The sequence below is a fragment of the Ruditapes philippinarum genome, unplaced genomic scaffold (assembly GCF_026571515.1).
Source record: "Ruditapes philippinarum isolate M1 unplaced genomic scaffold, ASM2657151v2 ctg5626_1_1_1_1, whole genome shotgun sequence".
NCBI classification, from domain to species: Eukaryota; Metazoa; Mollusca; class Bivalvia; order Venerida; family Veneridae; genus Ruditapes; species Ruditapes philippinarum.
This window is the reverse complement of record NW_026856478.1, coordinates 50,836-59,911: the sequence shown is the minus strand read 5'-3', so window position 1 is coordinate 59,911 and position 9,076 is coordinate 50,836. Positions and strand designations below refer to the sequence as shown.

The following is a 9,076-nucleotide window of genomic DNA, read 5'->3' as shown; positions in this document are numbered from 1 at the left end:
TTAAACACGTATCATGCTTTTAAAAACGTCAGCAAAATTGTTTTCACTGTAAAAATTTTTCCCCAAATTTTTGATGTGATATATCATAGCTTTTAATTCCCTGGGTTTTAAATGTTTAAACCCCAAAGCCCCAAAACGTTTGTAAAAATAAAAATTCCCCTTTAAATTAAAATTTTAAAGCCGGTTTTTGGGAAAATTTTCCAACCCTTTCCCTTGTAAAGGGGTTAACCCCAATCAAAAAATGAAACCCGGTGCCCCGAAAAAAAATTATAGATATATCTATTTTCATTTTTAAGATTAATTTAACTTTTTGTCAAAAACAAAATGCTTAAAAAAATGGTGCGCCCGCGGTTTTTTGATATACTCACGATTTATAAAAAATCTTTATATATGTTATTCAAGTTACTTAGTTATGTGTTGAGTTGAAGTTATTGTTAATGCTTGTTATAAAATGTGAATCTGGCCAGGCTACGTGATGCGCCCGCGTTTTTTTTTTATATACTCGCGATTTATAAAAAAATCTTTATGTACGTTATCCCTGTACCCCCTGTAGTTAGTAATGTGTTGAGTAGAAGTTATTGTTGATGGTTGTTGTTATAAAATGTGATTCTGGCCAGGCTACGTGATGCGCCCGCGGTTTTTTGATATACTCATACTCGAGTATTGTATTTGATATGTATTTGTATCTTTTTCACCAATAAAATAATCATATGTTTTTTTTTATTTTTGTTTTATGCTTCCTATCTCCTTTAGACCTCTTGCTTCATGTTTAACCTACTCTTTTTATGCTATGACTTGTGTATTTAGAATTTGTGTACTATGATTATGTTTGATATGTTTAATTATGTAAATAATAAATTAGATTTTGAAATGCCTGTATTTGTTTGCTCTAATACCTATATTTTTGTTTTACAGATCTACTTGCCAGGTTCTTTAACTGTTTGTTTTTTCCCCTATTCTAATGTTTTGTGTTTTTTTTTGTGTTTTTGGAAACCCCCTGGAAAGAAGATGTTGGTGTTCTAGTTCTACATTGTGGCGGAGACGTGATGATGTGGATAGCTGCATGTGTATTATTGGTTGGAAACTGGCATGATGGAGCAATTAGGTATTTTACAATATTATACTTTAAGGATTTTTTGTATGCATAGTATCATCTATTTAAGAGATAAAAAAAATCAGCTAGTTCAACAAACAGTTGATAGCAATTGTCTATTGGAGATAGTCTTTTAGCTAGCTAGACTGGAAGGTAAGTGGTTCTACTAGGCATGAACTTGCCCTACCCTGAAACTCATTTGACGGCCTTTATCTGCCATATAATAAAGAATGGGCCTTCATATAATATAAAACCAAAGAAACATTGATAATTACCTGCTTACTTGAAAAGTAATTTGTAAAGACATGATAAATATTAACATTATAAGATTAGAATGTTATTTTGTAAACCCTGGTGATTTTTCAGACCATGGAGGAGTGATGAAGCGGAAGTGGATAAGACTATCAGTTCTTCGAGAGTCCCAGTGCCTATATACTCGCAAGAAGGATATGGTATGGAATAGCTTAGTACATCTATGTGCTGGCAGATTTGTACAACAATAAGTTGTTCCAGTGTGAAGAAAGATGCGTGTCATAAGGTAAACCTTGTTCTTTGATGCTATATAGTAAATCATAATAAAGATAATGAATCATAATAAAATCAAAATACAAGTTTGGTTGAAATCCTGTGCAATTTGAGCCAAATGAATATAGAGGTGAGTATCCTGTCGGACATTTTGGAGACTAGGGTTCCATTCCCTGTCTATGTTTACTTACAAAATACAGTTTTATCATATTACTTATAAATTTAGTATACAGTTGATAGGAATTGTCTATTGGAGATAGTCTTTTAGCTAGCTAGACTGGAAGGTAAGTGGTTCTACTAGGCATGGACTTGCCCTACCCTGAAACTCATTTGACGGCCTTTATCTGCCATATAATAAAGAATGGGCATTCATATAATATAAAACCAATGAAACATTGATAATTACCTGCTTACTTGAAAAGTAATTTGTAAAGACATGATAAATATTAACATTATAAGATTAGAATGTTATTTTGTAAACCCTGGTGATATTTCAGACCATGGAGGAGTGATGAAGCGGAAGTGGATAAGACTATCAGTTCTTCGAGAGTCCCAGTGCCTATATACTCGCAAGAAGGATATGGTATGGAATAGCTTAGTACATTTATGTGCTGGCAGATTTGTACAACAATAAGTTGTTCCAGTGTGAAGAAAGATACGTGTCATAAGGTAAACCTTTGCTCTTGATGCTATATAGTAAATCATAATAAAGATAATGAATCATAATAAAATCAAAATACAAGTTTGGTTGAAATCCTGTGCAATTTGAGCCAAATGAATATAGAGGTGAGTATCCTGTCGGCCATTTTGGAGACTAGGGTTCCATTCCCTGTCTATGTTTACTTACAAAATACAATTTTATTATATTACTTATGAATAAAGTATACATTTGATAGGCATTGTCAGTTGTAGTTTTTTTAGCTCGACTACACGAAGTATATAGAGAGCTGTCCTACTCGCCCTTGAGTCCCCTTCCAGATTTCAGATTAAAGTTTTGGTGCAGTAAAATATTTTTTACTCGATGAAACTCATGGTTATTTTTTTTTGCTTGTTAGCTGGTATCTCCCTAACTATTGAAGGGAATGGAATGAAACTTAACATACATTTTCAATCACTGTGATTTTTTAACATGATTGGCACAGGTCCTATAACTATGATTAACTTATTTACATATTTATGCCCCTTTTTATACTCATTGAAACATCCTTGTGACAACTATATCGAAAAGTCGAGCATTGCTGTCCCCCGACAGCCCTTTTTATACTCATTGTAACATCCTTGTGACAACTATATCGAAAAGTCGAGCATTGCTGTCCTCCGACAGCTCTTGTTATTGTTATAGTTTCTAAGTACATGTACTTGTATTATTTTTTTGTATTATAAATGATGTCTACTCTAGACTTAGGATAATTTTCCTTTGTCAATACTCACATCATGCATGACAAGTTCCATTACTATAGCATCTTTATTTCAAGAGTTATAAATAAAATAATCTCATAAAAAAACATTAACCGTCTTAAAATAATGCTGACGATCAACCTTGATCAATGCTATGTTTTGACAGCTGTGTAATGCCAGATAAACAATGTATCACCAAGTCAACTAATCAAATGGCCCCTTGCTAATTTGCATAAATTCCATTGCACAGTGTGATATACCGTTCTCCTGGATTTTATTGGTTAATTTATTTGCACTTATATAAAATCAAAACTGTCAAAAAGATGGCATTAATCAATTTCCTTTTCTATCCAAAAACTTTCTTACAGTTTCGCGATCAATATAAACACCTTTTCTCGCCGTTGTGGGTAGCTTCATATATACACTCTGTTGATTTCCCTGAGCATGCCTTTCAACGCCGTCAAATTAAACACAAATTTCCATTTAATTATTCATATAAATGACACAGGAAGAATGATATTGTAAACACAAAATATTGGCAAGGTAATTTCCATTTTCAGAAAATTGGGTTCCTATAAAAGATTTTTGAAAAAATCTGTATAGTACGCCGCCGACTTCTAAATAACATTCACATGGAATTAAATATTTTTTCAGAAAATGGATTGTTGTGTGACAGTGGTGAAGTATTTATTGATCGAGACTATCAATTCTTCGAGAGTCCTGGTGCCTATATACTCACGGGAAGGATATGGTATGGAATAGCTTGGTACATTTCCGTGCTGGTATATTTGTACATTTGGAAGTTGTTTCAGTGTGGAGAGAGATCTATGGACGCGGTCAGTATGCAATTTGATAGGAATGATCTATTTTACCTAGTCTATAACTTGATAGACTAGAATATCTGTGGTTCTACCCTGACTAGAATATCTGTGGTTCTACCCTTTTACCGTTTTACCCCTGCCCTTGTCTGTCCATTGTGGGGCATATTTTTTCTGCCAATAAAGGTGGAGAGTCGTTAAATGACTTAGGAAACAACAAAACAAATGTGATGTGTTTAGTTAAAAAGACTTTGTTCAACATATGGTATAGTTTAGAAATGAGATTGAAATGATGTTTCGTTAACCCCAGTGAACTTTCAGTTAATCTTAAGACCAAGGAGGCAAACTTGTAAGAATGACATGTTACATGGTGATGATGGATGGATGTGTGGATGGTCAAAGCCACTCAGTGACAGAGTATTGAAGTACTTGACGTGCATTGTGAAAGTTGATCGAGACTATCAATTCTTCGAGAGTCCCAGTGCTTATATACTCGCAAGAAGGATATGGTATGGAATAGCTTGGTACACCTCTTTGCTGGTAGATTTGTACGTTTGGAAGTTGTTTCAGTGTGGATAGAGATGGACACGGTGCATTGTGCGGTAAACATTGCTCTTTGATTTCATTGGTAAATCTGTATAAATAAAATGAATTTATGATAATAATTCAGAAATTAGTATGCCCCTGTCTGTCCATTTTGGGGCATATTTTCTCTGCCAATAAAGATGGAGAGTCGCCATATGACTTGAGAACCAACAAAACAAATATAGCTTGGTACATCTCTGTGCTGGTAGATTTGTACATTTGAAAGTTATTTCAGTGTGGAGAGACATGGACACAGTCAGTATGCAATTTGATAGGAATTATCTACTTTAACTAGTAGACTAGAATATCTGTGGTTCTACCCTTTTACCTTTTTACCTGCCCTTGTCTGTCCGTTTTGAGGCATATTTTTTTCTGCCAATAAAGATGGAGAGTCGTCAAATGACTTTAGAACCAACAAAGCAAATGTGATTTGTTTAGTTAAAAAGACTTTGTTCAACATATGGTATATGTTGAGAAATGAGATTGGAATGTTGTTTTGTTAACACCAGTGAACTTTCAGTTAATCGTAAGACCAAGGAGGCAAATTTGCAAGAATGACATGAAACATGGTGATGATGGATGGATGTGTGGATGGTCAAAGCCACTCAGTGACAGAGTATTGGAGTACTTGACATGCATTGTGAAAGTTGATCGAGACTATCAATTCTTCGAGAGTCCCAGTGCCTATATACTCGCAAGAAGGATATGGTATGGAATAGCTTGGTACACCTCTTTGCTGGTAGATTTGTACATTTGGAAGTTGTTTCAGTGTGGAGAGAGATGGACACGGTGTAATGTACGGTAAACCTTGCTCTTTGATTTCATTGGTAAATCCCTATAAATATAATGAATTTATGATAATAATTAAGAAATTAGTATGCCCTTGTCTATCCATTTTGGGGCATATTTTCTCTGCCAATAAAGGTGGAGAGTCGCCATATGACTTGAGAACCAACAAAACAAATATAGCTTGGTACATCTCTGTGCTGGTAGATTTGTACATCAGTATGGAGAGAGATGGACACAGTCTAATTTGATAGGAATGATCTATTTTAGCTAGTCTATTACTAGATAGACTAGAATATCTGTGGTTCTACCCTTTAACCTGCCATTGTCTGTCCATTTTGGGGATATTTTTCTGCCAATAAAGATGGAGAGTCGTCAAATGACTTAAGAACCAACAAAGCAAATGTGATTTGTTTAGTTAAAAAGACTTTTTTCAACATATGGTATATGTTGAGAAATTAGATTGGAATGTTGTTTTGTTAACCCCAGGTAAATCTCTATAAATATCATGAATTAATGATAATAAATCAGAAATAATGCCCTTGTCTGACAATCGGCTCTCGACTTTCCCTTTTTCATTCTGGACTGTTTTTTTCCACACATATTCATCAATATACAACACAAACATATCCCCTGGACAGCCCTGACAATCAGCCTGACTTCCATTTTTTCATTCTTGACTGTTTATTCACTCACATACACAAACATATCCCCTGGACAGCCCTGACAATCAGCTCGACTTCCATGTTTTCATTCTGGACTGTTTTCACTCACATTCATTAATATACAACACAAACATATCTCCTGGACAGCCCTGACATTCAGCTTTACTTCCACTTTTTCATTCTGGACTGTTTATTCACTCACATTCATTATATACAACACAAACATATCCCCTTGACAGCCCTGCCAATCAGCTTGACTTCCACTTTTTCATTCTGGACTATTTTCACTCACATTCATTAATATACAACACAAACATATCTCCTGGACAGCCCTGACAATCAGCTTTACTTCCACCTTTTCATTCTGGACTGTTTTTTTTTCACTCACATTCATTAATATACAACACAAACATATCTCCTGGACAGCCCTGACAATCAGCCTGACTTCCACTTTTTCATTCTGGACTGTTTATTCACTCACATTTATAAATATACAACACAAACATATCCCCTGGACAGCCCGGACAATCATCCTGACTTCAACATTTTCAATCTGGACTGGTTTTTTTTACTCAAATTCTTCAAAACACGACACAAACATCTCCCCTGGACAGCCCTGACAATCAGCCTGACTTCCACTTTTTCATTCTGGACTGTTTTTTTCACTCATATTCATCAAAACACAACACAAACATATCCCCTGGACAGCCCTGCCAATCAACTTGACTTCCACTTTTTCATTCTGGACTGGTTTTTTTTCACTCATATTCATCAAAACACAACACAAACATATCCCCTGGACAGCCCTGACAATCAGCTTGACTTCCACTTTTTCATTCTGGACTGGTTTTTTTCACTCATATTCATCAAAACACAACACAAACATTTCCCCTGGACAGCCCTGACAATCAGCCTGACTTCCACTTTTTCATTCTGGACTGTTTTTTCACTCACATTCATTAATATACAACACAAACATATCTCCTGGACAGCCCTGACAATCAGCTTTACTTCCACTTTTTCATTCTGGACTGTTTATTCACTCATATTTATTAATATACAACACAAACATATCCCCTGGACAGCCCGGACAATCATCCTGACTTCCACATTTTCATTCTGGACTGGTTTTTTTCCACTCAAATTCATCAAAACACAACACAAACATTTCCCCTGGACAGCCCTGACAATCAGCCTGACTTCCACTTTTTCATTCTGGACTGTTTTTTCACTCACATTCATTAATATACAACACAAACATATCTCCTGGACAGCCCTGACAATCAGCCTGACTTCCACTTTTTCATTCTGGACTGTTTATTCACTCACATTCATTAATATACAACACAAACATATCCCCTGGACAGCCCGGACAATCATCCTGACTTCCACATTTTCATTCTGGACTGGTTTTTTTCACTCAAATTCATCAAAACACAAGACAAAAATTTCCCCTGGACAGCCCTGACAATCAGCCTGACTTCCACTTTTTCATTCTGGACTGTTTATTCACTCACATTTATTAATGTACAACACAAACATATCCCCTGGACAGCCTGGACAATCTTCCTGACTTCCACATTTTCATTCTGGATTGGTTTTGTTCCACTCAAATTCATCAAAACACAACACAAACATTTCCCCTGGACAGCCCTGACAATCAGCCTGACTTCCACTTTTTCATTCTTGACTGGTTTTTTTTTCACTCATATTCATTAAACCACAACACAAACATATCCCTTGGACAGCCCTGACAATCAGCCTGACTTCCACTTTTTCATTCTGGACTGTTTTTTTTTTTCACTCATATTCATCAACACACAACACAAACATATCCCCTGGACAGCCCTGCCAATCAGCTTGACTTGCACTTTTTTCATTCTGGACTGGTTTTTTCACTCAAATTCATCAAAACACAACACAAACATTTCCCCTGGACAGCCCTGACAATCGGCCTGACTTCGACTTTTTCATTCTGGACTGTTTTTTTACTCACATTCATTAATATACAACACAAACATATCTCCTGGACAGCCCTGACAATCAGCCTGACTTCCACTTTTTCATTCTGGACTGTTTATTCACTCACATTTATTAATATACAACACAAACATATCCCCTGGACAGCCCGGACAATCATCCTGACTTCCACTTTTTCATTCTGGACTGGTTTTTCTTCACTCAAATTCATCAAAACACAACACAAACATTTCCCCTGGACAGCCCTGACAATCAGCCTAATTTCAACTTTTTCATTCGGGACTGTTTATTCACTCACATTCATTAAACCACAACACAAACATATCCCCTGGACAGCCCTGCCAATCAGCTTGACTTCCACTTTTTCATTCTGGACTGGTTTTTTTTCCACTCAAATTCATCAAAACACAACACAAACATTTCCCCTGGACAGCCCTGACAATCAGCCTGACTTCCACTTTTTCATTCTGGACTGTCTTTTCACTCACATTTATCATTACACAACACAAACATATCTCCTGGACAGCCCTGACAATCAGCTTGACTTCCACTTTTTCATTCTGGACTGTTTTTTTTCCACTCATATTCATCAAAACACAACACAAACATCTCCCCTGGACAGCCCTGACAATCAGCCTGACTTCCACTTTTTCATTCTGGACTGTTTATTCACTCACATTCATTAATATACAACACAAACATATCCCCTGGACAGCCCTGCCAATCAGCCTGACTTCCACTTTTTCATTCTGGACTGGTTTTTTTTCACTCATATTCATCAAACCACAACACAAACATATCCCCTGGAGAGCCCTGCCAATCAGACTGACTTCCACTTTTTCATTCTGGACTGGTTTTTTTCACTCATATTCATCAAACCACAACACAAACATTTCCCCTGGACAGCCCTGACAATCAGCTTGACCTCCACTTTTTCATTCTGGACTGTCTTTTCACTCACATTTACCATTACACAACACAAACATATCTCCTGGACAGCCCTGACAATCAGCTTGACTTCCACTTTTTCATTCTGGACTGTTTATTCACTCACATTTATTAATATACAACACAAACATATCCCCTGGACAGCCCTGACAATCAGCTTGACTTCCACTTTTTCATTCTGGACTGTTTATTCACTTACATGTACATTCATCAAAACTCAACACAAACATATCCCCTGGACAGCCCTGACAATCAGCCTGACTTCCACTTTTTCATTC

At 36.3% G+C, this 9,076-nt stretch overlaps 1 long non-coding RNA gene across 1 annotated transcript; it reads left to right on the top strand.

The window, feature by feature from the left end:
• The first annotated feature begins 446 nt into the window (after positions 1-446).
• On the top strand, positions 447-2,281 carry LOC132746685 (uncharacterized). Its single transcript, XR_009628022.1, has 3 exons — positions 447-1,105; positions 1,460-1,631; positions 2,116-2,281. It is a non-coding gene; the product is annotated as an uncharacterized LOC132746685 (long non-coding RNA).
• Positions 2,282-9,076: the final 6,795 nt, after the last annotated feature.